At 38.7% G+C, this 14,996-nt stretch overlaps 1 protein-coding gene across 1 annotated transcript in view; it reads right to left on the bottom strand.

Moving 5' to 3' along the window:
- The window catches only part of TMEFF1 (transmembrane protein with EGF like and two follistatin like domains 1), a 124,383-nt gene that overhangs the window by 54,244 nt on the left and 55,143 nt on the right, over positions 1–14,996 (bottom strand). The gene's annotated exons all lie outside the window — the stretch shown is intronic.

Here is a 14,996-nt window from a genome sequence, read left to right as displayed (position 1 = left end):
GTAATGAACCAGAGCCCTTCTGTCTCAGCTGCTGCATAAAAATATGGAACAAAAATACAGTTCCTGCCCCACTGAGCTTGCAGCAGAGGTACAACAAGCAAACTGTCTTGAGGAGCACAGTGAAAGCAAGAGGCTGATACATCCACTGGACAAGTAGAAGTGTTAACACAATGGCTGCTTATATGGTGTCAAGATTTTGGGGCATATATTCTTCTGAAATTTATATTTTCTTTTGAAATATACATTTAATTTGAGATATATATAGAAGAAAAAAGAAGAGTAGAAGGTACTGGGGAGATAATGGAAGCAGTGTTAGCCAAACGCGTCCTCACAGGTTCAGTGGAACAGTGCTGTTGCTATTGATTGCAATGAAAAGGTGAAAATAACACCATGGGTGCCAGAAAAATCCACTACCTGTGTTTAAGAGTGCAATGAATGATAGTCCTCAAAAGGTCCTCGTGTGCTTGGGCTCGAGTTAGAAACCTGCAGGACTCTACATTAACACTACTCACTACGAGATTCATTGACAGCATTATTTTTTAAAAATAAAGTCTGTGACTTTTAATAAGCAAACTCTATCCCAACAGCTAGCTTAAACAAAACATTGAATACCAGCAATTCAGAAATGGGGAAAGGTAGGTCAAAACTAGAAGACAATAATTCTCACTGCCACTTGCAGTCTGAAATAGGAAGTTGCCCTCCTGCTCACAGTAGTTTTCACACTTTGGTATAGCAGTGACAGACACCCCCTAAAAATACTCCTCGGGGAATATATAGCGTTATACACTGCCCACATAATTTATATAAATAAATATGTAATATATAATAATTTACCTTTTAAATTATGCTACAATGTGTTATATACTTCCATATTTAACATAGCGTAAAACATATTTTTTCATAGCACTAAAGGTACAGGGGTATAGCTCAACAGAAGGCCCAGTTATAATCCCCATGTTTTGTTAACTGTGACAAAAAAAATTGAAAAAATATTGATTTTTTTTTTCTATATGTCCATCATTCACAAAGACATAAATGAAGAGGGCAATGCATGTAACATGGGGTGGTTAGATATCCTGGTTGCCATCACAACCCTGTGCACGTGTTCTCTAATGTTATTCTTAATGTCACCATTTATCAAGTGTGATTGCTGCGTTGTAGGACCCGAGTTAATGTGACAGAACATTGCAGCTTTTCAATTTGGTGTGTTCATAATTTGCTCCTGAAGGAAATGTGCATTTCTTTCTCCTCGTGAAGATCTGCTCTGGGAAGATGAACAAACTATCAAGATTAATTAAGAGGAAATGATTGTCATATCTGAAAGAAGAATCCACGTTTTGGTGAAACTGCATTTCAGAGAATGTAATTTATAGAAGTGAGTAACCAGACCAACAAATTACAGTGCTAACAGCTTTCAAAATCCTCTTCTCCAGAGATCAGTACAGTAAAGAGATGGGGGGCCCCCATTCTCAGCTCCTTCCCTCTTTAACCAAGCTCACTGTACTTGGTGCTATGCACTCTCCAGCACCTCATATCACCTCTTGGCAGCTGCAACTCATGCTTGAAATCCTGAGGGTCTTTCCCCTCTGGCAATTTCCATCTGCTCAAGCAATTTACTGCAGACTTTCTGCAACCTCTCCCAGTGTAAATCACAGGATCACGGCACTGGTGAGGCTCGCAGGGCCCTCTGGAGGCCACCTGGTCCCACCCCTGCTCCAGCAGGGACACCCAGAGCAGGCCGCCCAGGGCAACGACCAGGTGGCTTTTGGAGATCTTCAAGGAGGAGACCCCACAGCCTTTCTGGGCAGCCTGTGCCAGTGCTGTCACCCACACAGCACAGAGGTGCTCCCTGGTGGTCATACAGAACTTCCTGTGTCCCAGTCTGTGCCCACTGCCTCTGCTCCTGGCACTGGGCACCAGTGAAAAGAGCCTGGCTCCATCCCCTTTCAACCCTCCCTTCAGGTATTTACACACATCAATGAGATCCCCTCCAAGCCTTCTCTCTAGGCTGAATGCTCCCAGCTCTCAGCCTCTCCTCGTAAGAGGGGTGTTCCAGTCCCTCCATCATTTTTGTTGCCCTTTGTTGGACAGAAGATCAAATGTACACCTCTCACCCAGTGCTGAACCCCTGGCTGCAGAAAAGAGCCTATTCTCCATTGGCAAGGGACCTCACTTTTGGGGAGGGATGGAGGGTGAGTCAGACAGTCCCCAGCTGGCAGTTCAGCATCAAGGCTGAACCAGAGATGCACTTGTTCCCAACTCAGCTATTTCTTGAACTGCAAAAGCCAGCGAGAAAGATTTCAGGACAAAACTAGAACAGGAGATGGGAAGATGAGGGTGAGGAATCAGCCCTTGTGAGTCCCCCTCCCCACTAGAAACTCAGACTTAATTAAAAAAAATCCTCAAGAGGAATTAAGATGACAGAAACAATACAGCTATTACTCTGCTGCTTAATTTTCAGAGTGGACTGTCTTTCTTTCCATATAAATCATAAATACTGATTACAAGCTTTTTTCATAACCCTGACAGGGAAGGTTACTCAGAGACTTGGAGCCAAAGTGGTTTTCCGAAACCATATGAAAGACAAGATAGCCTGGTGGCTGGCAGTTGAATGTGACAAATGAACTTTATTCTACTTTAGGATGTCATCTAATCCCTGCTTCCATTCAGTAGCAAACTCAAGTAGCAGTAAAATCAAAGCTCTGACATATGTATGATTACATTCGATGAAATCACTAGAACTGAGAAGTGTGGTGGCCGTAATGAATTCCACATCTATAGAGTTTTGTTCACAAATGAATAAATGAGAATGGATGTTAATAGAGCGGTGTGAAGAGGAGCAGGAGATGTCTTGCATGTCTGAAATATGCTCTCTCTTGAATGGAATCCCCATAGAGAAAGAATTAAAATGGAGTTTCTGCGATTATTTCCAGAAGAATGGCATCATTATCATCATATGTGAGAACAGACCTATAAATAGAGGAAGGACATGCAGCAAATGGTTTAGCATAATTTCTTATATGTTTCCTCAATGCCTATCACAATTCATTTCCTAGACTTTTAGCAGGTATAAATAAGAGAAAGCCTCAGTATAATTCATTACATACAGGGGGAAGATTTTAAGTAGTAATCCATCAGCTCCCAGGGGAAAATATAATTAGCGCAATTAAGCCAAGCTTCCAAATTTAAGATAAAAGTAATTTCCAAAGACCTGAACTGCAGTATTTCACGTGACTTGCTGGTATCTGTTCAACCAGTATGCTTCCTGGTGGGGTGAGGAGTGACCTGCACAGAGCAGCTTGCAGGAATTTGTCTGCACATCCTCAAGGTCTTTTTGCTTTTTTTTTATGCTCTTTTTGAGAGAAATTCACCTTGTGATAATCTGACACATTAATAAAAATAAGTAAAGCCTTCTCCATTTTGACTCCTTTCAGAGAGTTCAAAATACAGCACAATACAAGTAGCTGGAGATTGCCTTTTTGTCTGTGACCTCAAAATGCACTGCTCTGAGGCATGAACCTCTAGTACCAAGCTAAATTACACATGTTGAAATTCTGAACTGAAAGATGAAATCCAATTTGTAGTTTAAGTACGCCACACATGTTGCTTCCATCTGGATACCTAGAGAATAAAATAATATAAAATCTAGCATGGGCAAATCCAGTAATTTCATAAGCAATTTGTTTTTTCAAAACTCATGGGTCTCCCGATGTTGGCAGTTGTACATAATAATGGTGGAGGGATATAAGGAAACAAAAAGCACCTTTCCCACAAGCAGTTGAGTGGGTGGGTTCACTGGCAGTGTCACCAGCTACAGCCCTCCTGAATATTTCAGCTGTGCCAGGGAAATCCTCTCTCTGCCCATCTGCCTTTGCCTTCTGTTCTCTATGGATAAGAGCCTGATCAGGTGAGGTGCTGGGACCCTCTGCCTTTTCCTCTGGACCTATGGGTTTGGTACAAGAAGGGAGCAACTTGTTCTGTTCTTACCAGAGGGGAAGGGCAGGATAGTGTGGGATGGCAGCACACTGCTATTTTTTTGAAAGTTTGTTCTTAGTGAAACCAAGCTTTAAATTAGGGCACACAACCTCTTGTGGAAGTCATATACAGACACACATAGACACAGCTGGGAAATCTCAGAAAGGGGCTGTTCCTCTACAGTTTACAAGACCCCTCCATCCTCCAAACAAACACATACACCTACAGATTGTAAGATTGTAAGAACAGCTGGAGTGGGTCAGCATTTGTGTAGGAAGAAGTGGTCTGAGGAGAAAATATATTGTGTAAGGGTATGCTCAAGTCTGCAAAGTATACTAAAGATAGTGGCATTATGACTGGATGAGCCCTCAGCACCATGGAAGAGAGTCAAAATCTGAAGAGCAGAAAACCTATTTGATTTTAGGAGTCAACCTTAAGACTCTGGTTTGGCTTCTCTGCCTGATGATGGTTCTGCTTTTGGCAAACTACTTAGGAATGACTAGAGAACTTAATGGGAAAATGAAACAGAACAGAACAAAACAACAACAACAACAACAAAACGCAAACAACAAAGAAACAAAAAATAAAATCATCCCCTTAAAGACTATGAAGTTGAGCTGTTCATTTGACAAGTGCAGTAATAACCTGGGTCTTAACTCTAACAAAGCTTCACTTGCCAGTCACACCTTTTGCTTCACACTATGGGTGACAGACCTGTGCCTCAGTTGCTGCCAAGCACAGCCTGTCCACTTAAACCACAAAGGTGGCTTTGAGGGACAAAACTGGTAAATAAAACTACTGAAAAATTAATGGAAAAAAAAAAAAAAAGATTTTCCAGGAAATGTTTTGGATGCCCCAGGCATATCTCTGCTAGCCTCCAGCTTCCTGACATCATTTTCCTGACAATTCCCTGACATCACCTTCCACAACTCCTGTGCTCTCTTTCTGCGGCAAAAAGCAAAGCTAGGAGCCAAACCCACTGAACATATGCCAAATGCTGAAGGTGATGTGTTGTTCCACCTCCTTCATGCCTTTGTGGCAAAGGTGGTTTATTTTAAAACAAGTCAGCACACACTGTGCAGACATGCACGTGTACACAAACAGGTCTGTGGAAAGGAAGCCCCCAGGCTTTGCATCAGTTTCTTTGACACCTGTCACTGATGCCATTTTAAGAAAACACCTAGTATTTACTCCCTTTTTTTCTTCATCTCATGTCCATAAAGTGCTTCTCTGAGACACAATTAATCCTAGAAGACAGTGAATGAGCAGCTACTGCTATGTCCCTTATTTAGTAATTGATGAGCAGTCTCTGCATTAGGTTATCCATATCATTACAGAACAGAACAGAACAGATCGATTGGAAGGTACTTACACATATCATTTAGTCCAATTGCCTGACCACTTCAGAGCTAACCAAAAGTTAAAGCATATTTTTGAGGGCATTATCCAAACATTTCTTGAACTCTGACAGGCATGGGGCACCAAGCTCCTCTCTAGAAGCCTGTTTATTTGCTGTCTCACGTCTGTTTCAGCAATTGTGGATTACAAAAATCATGACAATTTGCATGATAGAGTTTATAACCGTTGACTCTCTTCTCAGAAATGGTCTGAGGTTATTGGGAGCAGCCAAGGGGAGTAGTCAAGCCTTTCAGACTAACTTAGTAATTATTTGTCCAAATAAATACTACATGCTTGTGGCAGATAAGTCAAAGCAAGTCGCAGTGGACCATACTGTTTTGTTCATATGAAAACATATTTTTTTACAGAGGAAAAACACAACCAACCTACCAAACAAACAAATAAAATGGAAAATAAGATAAACTCTACTGGGAAATGATTCAAAGATAAGGAGGATACCGTTCAGACATGGTACATCTACTTTGAAGATAACTGTTGTTGCTGATTTGAGGTGTCAAATTTAAGAAAGGAACAATTTAGAAGAAATTATGAAGGTGGAGAGTGTCATGAGTGGAAAGAAAAGAATGAGGGGAAGAGGTATTTAAAAAAATGCAGCCAGAAAGGAGATAGAAAAAAATGAAATATTTAACACTTGACAAATGCAACTGAAACCCTTAAAAGCAAAGCAAACGCAACTGAAACCCTTAAAAATCCTTTAAAATGCCTCTTCTGTGATACAGTAGCATTTCCTTTCACAGTTCCATTAGAAGAAAACAATTCATTGAAACAGACCAGGGGTTATGTGGAAAAAAATTGTTAAAATGAATTTCCCTTAAAAACACATACACACATACACACACACACACACAAAATAAATAAATAAATAAAAAATCAACAACTGTAGTCTAATGGACTTAAGATGCTCTCAGACATTTCTTTAATTGGTCAACTAATGGATGCATTAAGTGGCTGATAGCAAATGTGCTGCTTTCAAAGAAACTTTAAGCAGTGTTACAGGACTAGTAAAACCTGTTTTGTTGTGTCTTGATGCAATATTTAAGACTCAATTGTGCAGAAAAAAAAAAAAAAAAAAAGCAAAAAAAAAAAAAAAGCTATATTTTGGCTCTTGAGAATGCTAACTGAGTGAATAAAGCTTGAAATATTTCCCTAAAACTACTTTTACAAGACTGCATTACCATCTGATTGCTTAAGTGCCGTCCAATCTACCTAGGATGACTATACTTTCACATTTCTAGTCACGATAATCTCCTTTTAAAACAGAGAAAACAGAATGCATACGTGCTGCTAAAGTAATTAGTATTCTTGCACACAATAGGAAACCGGAGCAAATTTTAACAACTAGCACTCACACAGCAAGGTAACAAGATTGGCTTTGAACTTGAGAGTCTCCCACACTGCAATTATTCACATTACCACTATGCCTCAGAGTAACTCTATTCAGTGTGAAAAAAGTGAGGAAAGTGTCAGAGTGATGAGTGTTTGGATGACAGTTCTGTCAAAATATTGGATTCAGCCCATGGTGCATTTCTGTTTCCATCATACAAAGAAAAAAAAAAGTATTTGTGGAGAAAGTTGAGGCACTTTTTTTGTTATATTAAAAGCTTTGACAATATTTCAGAAATTATGTATAATCTGTAGGTGAATATTTCAGCAAATCATACAAATTGACTAGCTGTGCAACTGCTTGGAGACAGCCAAAGATGCAGGGAGAGAACCTGAAATGTTTTTCTCTCTCAGAGACACTTATGCTGGTACAAGGGTTAGGTGGCACAGCCATGTGGCCATCAGGGCACAGATCTGGCACTTTTTTTCTGCTAGCAATCATCCAGGCATTGCCTTCAAAACTTGTCTGTAAAGCAGAATCTGTCTTACTACAAAAAAGTATTGAATGTCATTATACAAGGCTGTTACAAAGAAGTTAGCATGCTACTGCATATTTTTACATAGAATTAAAATATTAGGAAAACAACAACAACAACAACAACAACAAAATGTGCCTCTATAGCATATTTACAGCAAGTTTAGTTACAATATGTAGTATCAATCCTTAGGGTAGTTTCTAGGGAAATGAAGGCTGTGGAGTACAGTGACTCTCCAAAGGTGCCTCTGTTGTTTTCTTCCAGCAACTGTTGCACTCACTGGGCAGTTTTCCTCAAATCTGACAGTGGCAGAGGCATGACACAATGACCTTCCTATAGGTTTACGAAAAATCAGTGGCTGCTTGGAGAAGAGAGGTCCAAATTCATGCTAATTGGAGGAGCTGAGGGAATGTACACTGCGACAAGGCTTGCGTGATCAAACCGTAAACACATTCAAAATTAGCAGTCGCTAACTGTTTTCCAGTCATGGTGCTATTATGATCATTATATGTTGTGACTTGGAAATCGAAATTTGGATGATGTTAACACTTCCAAACACATGGGCTTTTTAGAGCTGCTCAGAGACATTACATAGCGCACAGGTGATGGTAAAATCAGGAATGCTTCAGCTGAAGGCAGCTGTAAAATTTATTTCCATGGGGCCTGAATGCCCATGATAGTACTACTTCTGTCTTTCTTTTACAAAATTGCAAGGTATACTGACAAAATATATCTTCCCAAATTTAGGAATGTGTCCAGTCTCTAGTTAAAGGAACCGCCACAGATCTGTCCCATGTCAAACGCAACTTTTCAGCTTACTTTTAAGGTTTGAAAAGCAACATTCTGCAGCCAGCCAAAGGTACACTTGGATGACCAAGGAAATACGTGAGATAATTGATGTGCTGCTGAGTGCTACTGCCTGTACAAATGGATGCACTCTGGTGGGATAACTTAAAAAACAGTGCTTTTACACTTCACCAGCTCATTTCAACTAGTGGGACTCCTATGAAATTTTTCATTTGCATAAATTATACTGTTAATTCTTGACAGTTGTGCAGGATGTGCATGTACGGCCAGTGGGAAAATGTTATTTGTCCTTGTTCTCTTAATCACTACTTGCTCTTTGTCTCTCAGTCTTAGGAATAAATGGTCAAATACCTAAAATATTTTCAAGTTTCTTGCTAAGTGTATGAGGTATTTCTCCCCCAGCCTTCAGACTGGGGTTCCTCACTTGTTTCCTAGCACCATTCCCAGTGTAAGAACCAAGCAGGCAAGTATACTGCTCCTGAGGAATTTATAGCTTTGGCTACTCCATCTTCTTCCTGAAAAAATCTTTCTATGCCTAATTACAAATCAAGGTGAACATTTCAGTTGTGTTCCTTAAGGACAATTGTTTTCCTAAGCCTAGAGCCTAGCCTCCATTCCTAGAGCAATGACAGGCTATTCTAACACTCCCAAACAGAGCTCTCCTTTATACCTAGAGCAGTATCGCTCCTGAAAAACTTGAAGGCCTAAGCAAAGTAAAATGGTGTTAAAATCAATACCGAGGCACAAAATTAGTCGCCATAAGCATTACAGATAATTTCTTCTTTGATCTGTAGGTGATATACGTCACTCAAATTGATTCTGAATTGTGGTATAACATTGGTCAAATTCTAATCCCCTTTGTGCCACAAAACTTGCTTGTTAGTTTTTCTTTAGTCCAATTTGCCACATTAAGTTCTGGATTAGAGATGTCACATCTTGTCAAGCCTCCAGGATTGCTGGGTTTGTTTACAGGTAGGAAATGGATGGCTAATGGATCTACATAGTCACAGAGATAAAAGCCCAGCCCTTCTGTTGTTTGCTCCTCACTTCAATTTCTTCTGCAGCAAAAGAGAAACATGCCACAGTGTGAACAGCTGTGCGATGCAATGAGGACATAATCTTTCTATAAGGGTTTCAGTATTCCCTTCTCCCCAGTCACTGCTTGCAGAACTCTCTGCTGCTGTGCCAGAGAAAGCAACACTCACCTCTGTGAGCATGAGTGAGAGAAGCAGTAGAAGTGCCTGATCATGATTTGTTGTTGCAGAAATAAAAGCTGAAGTCAGTGGAAGCTTGAGCACAGCAGAATTGTGTCCGTTTACCACCAAGCCTGGACATTTTCTTTGCTCCCAAGGTCACATCAACACAGGCTTGACTTCAGTGTTCTGGAAGTCCCAGCATGAAACTGGACTGGTCTCCAACCCCCTCCCAGAGCACAAAACGATAGTAATTTTTTTCAGAAGCTGTAAAAACTCAGTAATGCCACCCCTGGGTTAGGATGTGTCCTCCAGCAGCCTCAGAAAAGGGTATCTATTGTTTCACCTCTGTGACATCTGGATAACAAATTACACAAAATGAAAGCATGAACCTTTTTGGCACAACAAAGGGTGCGTAGAAATTCAGGCTCTGCCCATGGATTTACAATTTCCTCTAATGAAAATTACAGAAGTTGCTTGGATCCTGTCTATTTTACTATTTTAAAGATATCTGGGGGACTATGAAATCAAAACCTTTTTTTTTTTTTTTTTCTATATTCCTTTTTAAAATAAGTTATTTATAATCATTACTTATTAAATGTTATTACTTATTAAGTATTAAATAGTAAGGATAATGAAAAATGCTAAAGATAATGAAAAATGCTAGAGAAAACCAACACTTTTTCATGGTCCTTTGAAGATAAACCAATACACAGGATTGAGATAGGTTATACAGAATCGATCAGATTATTACATAGACAATGTATACTATGCAGATTATGAATGGCTCAAAAAATGGTATGTGTCATAGGGAAAAATATGAAAAAAAAAATGCAAAATAAATATATACATGTATTCCAAACCAAATCTTTTCCGTAATAATATTTTCAGGGTTCAGTATTGACTCCTATGTTACTCTCCTCCCCTTCCACTTTCCCATTATTCCAAATATTTTCCCTTTAGGCTTATAAAGACAGAAGAAATAAAAAACTATCTGGAATACTAAATCCTTTAGTTTCTCAGATATAAAAACAAGAAAGAAAGGGAGGCTTTTGGTCAATTTTCTAGAAAATAGTATTGTCTTCAAAGTCGTTTTGGATGAGGAATGACCCTATTTGAAATGAGATTTCACCACTTAACACACATAATCTGAGTCTCCAGTCCTATAAATGCCTGGACAGAGACTTAATCTTGAGCATATGTGTGATCTAAATAAAGCAAATGGAACTGATCATGTGTAAGATTAAGAATGCCTTTAAGTGCTTGTAGGATCAAGGACACAAGTGATTCTTTAAGGACCTAATTTTTATGCAAATAATAATTATCTTTACTAGGGCTTCAGTCTATTAGAGACAAGTGTGTAGAATTACAGTCCAGAGAAGTATTTTAAGTCACCATTTTATCCTCATACTTGAAACCTCCCTTTAAAAGTGACAGAAAATATCTGACAAAGAGTTGTCAGATAGTATATTAATCTATCCTTAATTATTTATGATCTAAGGGGAAAATGCTGCTGTCTGCAAGATGACTCTATAACATAAATCTAAAACATGGCCTCTAAATATCTTAAATTTTAAACATCACTCATTACTTGCAGTCATTATCATTAACAAGTATGTGGAATATTACAATACCTAGTGGATGCAGTGCAGATCTGATCCCCCTCCTGAAAGGCATAGGTAAGAGCCAATTCATGTCTTACAACATAAGCAGAGAAGTCATACAAACTGTGATAAAAATCAGATATTACTCTGCCCATTTCACTGGAGGAGGAAGGAAAGTATAGAGAGACAAAGATTACAACAGAAGACCAAGGCAGAATGCCACATCAAACTCATCCAGTTGTTTTGCTACCAGGTTCTCTTTGCTCAGTTTGATCACCTTCCCTTTACTAGAAACACCTTCAATGCTACACCTAGAAAATTGGAATGGCCACCAAAAATGAAGCAGACATAAAAGACTTAGGGAGTAAAAGAAATGTTAACTCTCTAAAGCTCCTAATGCAAACTGAAGAGTTATATTGATGTATAAACGCAGCTTGTACGACTCATTTGCTGTATTCAAATAGCTGATAATCGCTGCTCAGGAGTCCAGCTGTGCAGTTGTGATAGAGCTTAATGCAGATAATGCCATGCACACTAGAAATGCTTTATACTCCTGCTAGAAAAATAAAAAAAAAATAAATAAAAATAAAAATAAAAAACTTGTTTTTTCAGGAACACAGTGTGGGGGGCTGGTTCCTGTACAGCAATGCATGGGAAGATGGGGGAGTCTGAACACACTTTTGAGGTGTGTTTTGACCTAAGGAGGGTGAGACAGAGAAGAAAAGAAGACCAGAAAGAGAAGCATAAGTTGGGATCAACCAAGCATAATACCATTCTTCAGAAAGGGAAGAGCTCATGCCCATGCAGGCTGTTTTTGTGAAAGAAGTTCCCATGCATACAGCACTAGTTTTCTGATGCAGACACCTCATCTCCTCTCTCTTCCTCTCTCCCTCTTTCCAGTCACCTGAAGTTTCCAGGAAGGGATCCATGCCTCAGGTAACTCTCTTAGGAGAAACCACTTCTGCAAGCCTCTGTTACTGGTGTCACTCAAGGCTGATTGAATATGTGGAGTAAGCTGCTGGACCTGGAGTATCCAAATGACACTTTCCAAAAATGTTAGCAAGTTACCTGTCTTCTCAAGGTAATGAATGTAACAGAGTTTTTGAAAACATCATAAGACTTCAAACCTGTAATAAATCTTATTTTCTGAGTTTAGAAAACTGGAAGAATCAGCCAAACTTACACATGAATTCCTGAAAGAAATGCATAATGTCCAAGCTGTTGCAAACATAGGGAATTAGGATCAAACCATGACTGAAGTTGTGGTCACAGGACAGGAAGATCTTCACGCCAGGAGAAAATTTTTAATATAAATAAAGTTCTCAGTGACTGAAACCATCATCTATCTGGAGGAGTCTAACTTGCCTTCACTAGAGAAAAACAGCAAAGTATGTCCCATGTCACAAGAACCTACTCAGGGTTACTTCCCGTCTCCAATTGAATATCTAAGCAGACAGAGTTGCAGATGGAGGTAACACCTTCTGTGGCAATGCAGTTAACACTACAACCACCTGTCTGCACTAGTATTTTCAATGTTAATAGAGATTGACGGAGCTGAGGCAAAGAAAAAACTTGCAGAAAACAGTCTTCTCGTAATGTTAATGGTTAAGGATTTTTTGAATAATCTCAGTCAAGCTCTTTTAGCAAGAATGCAATTGATGCTGCTGATTGATTCTTTGTACGTTGGATTACTGAAGGGCCTGTGAAAACAAATAACTGGAAATATCTTCCCTGCAACTCCCAAATGCTGTTCACAACAGTTTCATATAAACACAACCTTACTTGTTACCAGGTGAGGGAAATCAGCAGGGCCTCCTGGCCATCTCTTACATACTATATTCTGCTCCCAGCAGCTGTAAATTCAACACTTCACTAAGCATTAAATTTACTCTCAAGAAACATTTTCTAAGAGAGGCGACAGAGTTATTGCACTGTTGTGGCTGTGGAGGCAGATGGCAGTATGCCAAAACTCCAAGAAAATTTTAAATTAGAAATCTGACCATCTGCTATAGGTGGAAAAAAAAGGTTTTTAGACCCAGGCTCCTCCCCTAGTTTTGTAATTTTCCTGGTACTGAAATGCATGATGTGGTGTGCAACAGATGCCATATGCTTTCTGACAATTCCTTATTTGCAGCTGATAAACACTGGAACATATTAAATATGAAAGAGATTCAGGAATTCATTCTTAAATTGCATTATGTTCTTCTATTACTCAGCCTATGATAAAGCAGGGGAGTACTTAACAAAAACTTCAAGATACTTTGGGATACTCCCTCTAATAACATCTGGATGCATTTTTTTATTCATTACTTGAAATAGGCAGATTTAAATAAGAACATAACATTTTTGATCACTTTCATCCTAATTAACTGTTCAATAAAGAGTTATGGTGTATCTTTAACCATTAAGGTAAATAGTTGAACACCTTCTTTAAGATGTATGAAAAAATTGAAGGCTGTCATTAGAGAGGAAATAATATTTTTGGTCTTTATCCCTCATATAAGAATGTTATCAAATGATCAATAAATGCACAAGCATAAACTTTTTAATAATGCTTACATGAGTATGGACTATATTTGTTTTGTATAACTCCAAATCACAGCCTACAAAAATTATAAAAATGGACCTGATATGTACATTATATGTGCATGGGTAGGAAAACACACAGTGCCCTGGAACATGGATGAATACTGTGTTCCTACAACTAAAATGTGCACTGCAGTATCTCATTTAATCATTGTTGAGATGCCTATATTAAGATTTTAATTAGGTGTATATATTAACACTAGATTTTAATTATATATATTGTTATAAACCACTGTACAGTATTCAAATTATCACTTTTTTTTTTTTTTTGTCTATTCTGCGGTGGTGGGAGAACAAAACCTCTCAATACATCTAGAGCCATCTATTGACTCAGTGGCTCCTTCAAAAGTCAGCTGCCCTTGTCAATATGAAAAAGAGAAACAAAAAAGGGAACTTGCACAGATGTTCACAGTAGATAAAAGACCTGTAGATGGTTTTGAGTCGCAGGCTTCCTGCAGGAACTGAGCCCAGCCTGTGGGCCACCTCGTTCTTTCCAAGTGTCTTCTGTCTGTATAATGCTCTGTGAGAAAATGCTTTGGGCCTCTGGATCCGTCAAATGCACATCTTTAAAGCAGACAGGCTGAAAGGGACCCATGGAAGAGTATTTCTTCAGTATAGCAGGACTCCAAGACACCCTAAAGGTGTCTAAATCCCAAACACCAAGTCAGCCCCTTTCACACAGAGCACAGATATTTCCAATGTCCACTGTTCAGAGAATATATATATATATATATAATATTTTTTATTTTTTTTCCAGAATGATTTTTGTTATCTGAAGAGGTAGTTGATATGCTTTGAGAATACTAAAAAATCACTAAAACTATTATGAACAGACCAGATTGTTTAGGAACAGAGAAGTCACATTTCCACAGCTGTGACCTTTTAGGATTACTACAGAGAAATGCCAAGGAAACTTGGCCAAGTCTTATTTTTAGTGCATGGCTTTTATAAACAGATCAAACCTGATATGGTGTCCTGATGGGTAATTATGCAGTCACTTTAACAACCTTCCACGCTTAATAAATTTTCCTCACCTCATGCAGGTTTCCCACAAAAAACTGTTTTAGGGCTAATCTCTTGGTGGTTTGGTGACTGTAGGAAAACCTTCTGTCTAAGTAAGGCCATGTGAGGTCTTGAAACAGTAAGATATTAAACACATAAATCTGCTATTGTACTGCAGGACTTCAAAAATATTATTAATAGATACTCTGTAATACCTAAGATACCTGTGGGATTTTGAAAATGATGAACACAAATTTCAAAAGCAAGGTAAATAGTAATTCAGTTAGATCAAAGTACGGAAAAGACTTGATAATGAAGAGAGGTGGAAAGAGTCAGCAAAAGGGTGGCAGACATTAAGGATAAATGACAAAAAGTGTTGGGAGGGGTTTAGTAATTTCACTGAGCTGCTGATAATAGGAGTTTTCAGTATCGCTCATTGCCCATGTAATCATTCTAAAATTGATTTCAAAACAAATTTAACATCTTTATTTTAAATTTAGATTTTAGACTTTCATTAAAAGGACTCACAGCTTGGTGCTTTTTAAAAAGTT

This window comes from Aythya ferina, assembly GCF_964211825.1.
Source record: "Aythya ferina genome assembly, chromosome: 2".
Taxonomy (NCBI): Eukaryota; Metazoa; Chordata; class Aves; order Anseriformes; family Anatidae; genus Aythya; species Aythya ferina.
Note: the sequence above shows the minus strand (reverse complement) of the source record. Positions and strands in the feature narration are given on the sequence as shown.